The sequence below is a fragment of the Myotis davidii genome, unplaced genomic scaffold (assembly GCF_000327345.1).
Source record: "Myotis davidii unplaced genomic scaffold, ASM32734v1 scaffold1, whole genome shotgun sequence".
Lineage (NCBI taxonomy): Eukaryota > Metazoa > Chordata > Mammalia > Chiroptera > Vespertilionidae > Myotis > Myotis davidii.
Genome location: NW_006294681.1, coordinates 1,022,150 through 1,028,096, shown reverse-complemented (window position 1 = coordinate 1,028,096; position 5,947 = coordinate 1,022,150). Strand labels below are relative to the sequence as shown.

The window sequence follows — 5,947 nt, the reverse complement described above, 5'->3', positions numbered from 1 at the left end:
CTGAAACCTATATAATTTTATTAAACAATGTCACCCCAATAAATTAAATTTAAAAATAACACAAAAAAACCCACAAATGTAATGAAAACTTAAAAAAAAAAAAGATCAGCAAAGACTGGGTCTCTTTTCCACCCTGGCTACTTGAAGTTCAACCTTCATCATGACTGACACAGTAACTATACAGACCAGGAAGTTCATGACCATCTGACTACTTCAACAGAAACAAATGGTCACTGACATCCTTCACCCTGGGAAGGCAACAATAGCCAAGAAAGAAATTCGGGAAAAATTAGCCAAAACGTATAACACCACACCAGATGCTATCTTTGTGTTTGGATTCAGAACCCATTTTGGTGGTGGCAAGACAACTGGCTTTGCAATGATTTACGATTTCTTGGATTATGCAAAGAAAAATGCACCCAAACACAGACTTGCAAGACATGGCTTATATAATAAGAAGACCTCAAGAAAACAGAGAAAGGAATGCAAGAACAGAATGGAGGTCAGGAGGGACTGCAAAAGCCAATGTTGGTGCTGACAAAAAGGAGTAAAGATTCTTCAGTGACTTTATTTATAGTAATGTGCAAATTTTTCATGAGAAGATTAATAAACTAAGAATAAAAAAAACAAAAAGAAAAGAAAGAAATGGCCACACTGAGGCCTTTGCTAAAGAAGCAGTGAAGGATTAAAGGACTGGAATTTTAATCCATGTGTGTGTCCTAAAGAAAAGTGGCAGTTCCTCTCATCAATTTTTGATTGCCTTCAAAAAGGCAATGCTGGTTTTTGAAAAGCATCAAGTGAATATAAACAGGGATGATATCATGACCAACTAATGAACTTGTAGTATTATAGAGTCAAACTTGAACTAGAAACTAATAGACACCTTCCCAGAGATTTAAGTAATTCTCATTCCTATGGGCAACCTCAAGTTCCTATTAAAACATCAATGCTCAGGGTAAACTTTGAAATAAATTAGTTATTATAAAAAATTAATTTATATTTACATTTGGTCAAATCAATGTGCCATTTAAACACAAAAATCTACCAACACTGTTGTTTTTCTTTCAAACTTTCTAAAATCCCAACATGTTCACTATATGCAAAAATGTGGAAAGAGGTATTCATTTGATGAAGAGAAAAGTTGGATGAAAAAAGAAGTCAGATAATATTAGGGGTATTTATAAAAAGATAACTCAAAAAGACATTTATATGATCTATTACAATTAGCACACTTTTATTTCTTCCCTCAAAGGGAAAAACTTAAATATAATAGCAGATCCCACTTCTAATTTCAGAGGCATCTCTGTTGGACAATTCCATGCAAACATGAGGCCAGAATGGTAGGGCCCCCATAGCAAGCACACCTTGTGTTTTAAATTTTTGCCCAAGCATCTTTTTTAAACTAAGGCACTTAATCATCATAACAGATCTCTGAAAACAGAACTAATAATATTCTCATTCGACAGGTAAGAAATGAAGAATGAAGTAACTTGCTAAAGGTTTATAGAACACAATAATAGAGCTGGAATGTCTACCCAGCAAATAATAGAGCTGGGATTTCAACCTATCTCTAGAGCAGTGGTTCTCAACCTTCCTAATGCTGCGACCCTTTAATAAAGTTCCTCATGTTGTGGTGACCCCCAACCATAAAATTATTGTCATTGCTACTTCAAAACTGTAATTTTGCTACTGTAATGAATCATAATGTAAATATCTGATATGCAGGATACATTTCCATTGTTACAAATTGAACATAATTAAAGCATAATGGTTAATCACAAAAACAATATGTAATTATATATGTGTTTTCCGATGGTCTTAGGCGACCCTTATGAAAGGGTCGTTCGACCCGCAAAGGGGTCGCGACCCACAGGTTGAGAACCGCTGCTCTAGAGAGTGTCTGACGACAGAACCTCTACTCTTCATTCAGTTTATATAATGCCTCACAGAAATAGAGTAACTATCTTATTTTTCCAAAAGACCTTTGTTTAAACAAAACACTGATATTTTGGCATTTGTTATAATGAGATCCAGTAATAACGTTTATCCCACAGTGCCTACCACATTACATCTTGGAGGGCTTTATAATCCATACAATTTTCCTTGATGTTGAATTAGTATTTAAAAATACCGACATATATACAATGTTTTCATAGGAAATCCTAATATTTACAACAATAATTTCTATTGTGAAGCAGTAGAGTGATTGTTTGATAATGATACATAGGAGTTGATTCACAAACTATCTTTTGTAAGAGCTGCCTTAATAGATAGATATGATTAATCAGGGCTTTCAACATTCAGAAAGAATCTACACTAATAAAAGAGAAACATGGTAATTGGCGTACGACTGCTACCAGTCCCATTGGCTAATCAGCGAGATATGCAAATTAACTGTCAGCCAAGATGGCGGCCGGCAGCCAGGCAGCTTGAAACTAACATGAGGCTTGCTTGCTTCAGTGACGAAGGAAACCAACGTTCCCCGCCTGCCGCTGCAGGCCTCTGAGCCTGCAGTTTAAGAAACTATGTAACAAATACCACCAGACTTCAGCCAGCAGGATCGCAACATTGTATGCAAAGGCCAGAAACCTACTTTCAGCAGCAGAGGCCTAAGAGCTGGAGCCAAGCCTCAAGCTAAAGGTGGCTCAGAATAAAAAAAAAAAAAAAGGAAAAAAAGAGTGGTTGGGAGCTTCAGTCATCCCCAGCCTGAAAACAGCCCTCAGCCCCTCACCCAGGCTGGCCAGGCACCTCAGAGAGAACCCCCACCCTGATCCAGGACACCCTTTAGGGCAAACCAGCCGGCACCCACCCGTGCAACAGGCCTCTACCCTATATAGTAAAAGGGTCATATGCCTCCCGGCACCGGGATCAGTGGGATAGGGGGCAGCGCCCAAACCCCCTGATCGCCCTGCGGCGGTGTGTGACAGGGGGGGGCCCCCTAAACCCCCCCCCCCCAAGGGCCCTGCTCTGTGTGTGACGGGGTAGAGCCATAACCTCCCCATCAGCCCTGCCCTGAGTGTGACAGTGGCGGCGCCCCAACCCCCTGATTGGCCCTGCTCTGTGTGTGACTGCGAGCGGTGCCCCAATCCCCCAATCGGCCCTACCCTGAGCATGACTGAGGGTGGCATCACAACCTCCCAATCCGCCCTGCTCTGTGCATGACAGGGGGCAGCGCCCCAACTCCCCAATCGGCCCTGCTCTGAGCACGACCAGGGGCTGCACCTAGGGATTGGGCCTGCCCTCTGCCACCCGGGAGCAGGCCTAAGCCAGCAGGTCGTTATCTCCCGAGGGGTCCCAGACAGCGAGAGGGCACAGGGCGGGCCGACGGACCCCCCTCCCCCCTGAGTGCACAAATTTTTGTGCACCGGCCTCTAGTATATATATATGCATTTCTGGAGAAATGGTGAGGTAATCATGCCAGAGGATTATTTGAGGGAGAACCTGGAAAAGAACTGGTCTTAATAAGATACACAATAGAAAGAGTGCAACTATTGCTCAATACAATCAGCAATGCCCTAGTTGTCAGAATAGACATTATTTTTTGCTACTCAGCTATGTCTTCTGGTCTGGAATGTAAGAATTTCTATTTAAGTCCTAGGAAAAGAAATTCTGCAAAATAAAATATACAAAAATGAGTCAGTCTCTCTCCCCCTCTCTCTCTCTCTCGGAATTGGGATTCAGAGAAGAACTACTTTGTGACCAGTTCTGGAGCACAACATAAGACTGGAGAATGGGTTTCTCTTCTGCATGGAACACTCAGGGCCCTTGACCTTGACATACGGCTGACACATCTGGCCTCCCAGCAGGGACAGCCCAACTCCACAGGCGATGGCAGCAGCCCTCTCTGCACACTCTCTAGAAGCACAGCAGCTCTGTGCCTTTAGTGGCTCCTGGGAAATAACACTAACAGTTTTGACTCAACTGGAGTCCAAGCCCTTGATGAGGGACACTAGTAGTAGAGGCAGTAGCGAAGCGCTTTCCTGGAGATTCTCAAGCGCACATGCCTCCATACGGTCCATTAGCAGAGAGCTATATTAGAAGAGGAGAAAAACCCTGATGCTAAATGTCAGGCCTTGGCCTGAAATCAGTTTTAGACCAAGTTCTTACTGGTCTCCTTAAAATGGAAAAGTGCCAGGAGTGAATTTTGCATAGGTCGAAGTCTGTATATTGCAAGGTTTCCTTCAGTTTGAGATTTTTTTCCCTATTTTTTTTGTTAACTAAAATGTTTTTAATTCATAAAATGTTAATAGTTAAAGATAGTAGGCTATTTTACCTTTTAATAACTTAAATGAGAAAAAATTTTAAAGTTCTTATCCATAACATAATTGCCCTTTTCAAAAAAGATACCAAACATGATTCTAGTATTTTAATCAATATAGGTTTCAGTATTTTAATAAACACTGTGTTTTAATAAATATATACTACAGATGCTTTTCGTAACACTAAATTTCTATTTAAAAATATCTTCAAATATTTTTATATACATATTCTTTATATTTCAGAGAGGAAAGAAGAGGGAGCGAGAGATAGGAACATCAATAATGAGAGAGAATCATTGATCTGCTGCCTCCTGCACACCCCCAACTGGGGATCGAACCTGTAACCAGGGCATATGCCCTTGACCAGAATTGAACCCAGGATCCTTCAGTCTGCAGACCAATGCTCTGTCCACTGAGCTAAACTGGCTAGGGCTACATACATATTCTGTTATTTATTTTTAAAATATTTATTTCAACACAGTCCACTTAGAATTCTTACTAGAATATTTCAGAGCTCAATATCCAGCGATAAGTTCCTTAAAAATGTAATCTGGTAACTTTTTCTTGAAATACGAAAACAAATATTTACAATTCCCCTAATGTGAATTATATAAATTAATACAGTTTTACCTAAGCAAAATATCAGTTTATACCTTACTTAGTAAATGAATATTTTTTTCAAATATAAAAATGTGAAAATAGGCACCAAGAATAGATATAACTATGAAATACAGTCTTGCAGGATTATTCTTTTTTTCTGAAGACTAACATTCTCAGGTAGAAACAAATTCATACCTTCAGAAAACACTATTCTGTACTGAAACATACTAGATATGAAATTTTAATACTATTTTAAAGGCATATTCCCCAAAAGAGATTGTTTGGAAATGTATCAAGATAATGTTACTATTTTGTTTCTCTATCAGTAAGTCAATTTTTTACAATCTACAACTCACTGATATTTTAAAATATTTTTATTTAAAAATTTTGTTTTCTTGAATATATTTCCACCCTCTTTCATGAATTGTATTTCTCTAAAACTTTTACATTGTCAGAAAATTAAATATGTTTATTATTTTTTCACTGTTACCTACCTGTTTACCATGAGTAAATAGAATTGCATAAATCGGAGAGGAGAGATTTAGATGTGTTCCTGATTTTAGCTCCTTGTGTATCCTCTCTATGAACCCATATATTCATCCATGGCTGTCATAAAAATTTCTGTATTATAACAAAGCAGCATAAAATAATAATAAGAGACATAGGTTTACAGAAACTTAAAAGTTAATTTTTAATCTTCTATTTTATCTTTCCTTCAACTATGACAGAATATGAAAAGAAAAGCAGTCTTTGTAGTGACAAAACTGACCAATGTACCCTAGGGAAAAAAATTCATTTTCAAGACTGAAAAAGGCAGTTTTTGACACCTTAACTATAGGTGTAAAATTTATAATTAACCTCTAGAAATGAGCTTTAATCTTTGATTAGTGATAGTGAGATACACTGCACAATATTCACCATGGTGTAGCTATATATCCCAACATATTCATGCTTTTAAAAATTAGATAATTAAATAAAAGGGGATTTAAATCATATGCAATGGCTAATTTCTTCGAGCTGCAAATGTGGAAGTCAATAATGACAGAGAATAGTTTCTTTTTAGCTTAAATCTATAAACAAATTCTTTT

At 38.2% G+C, this 5,947-nt stretch overlaps 1 pseudogene; it reads left to right on the top strand.

Moving 5' to 3' along the window:
* The first annotated feature begins 226 nt into the window (after positions 1-226).
* LOC102771565 lies at positions 227-538 on the top strand (annotated as a pseudogene).
* Positions 539-5,947: the final 5,409 nt, after the last annotated feature.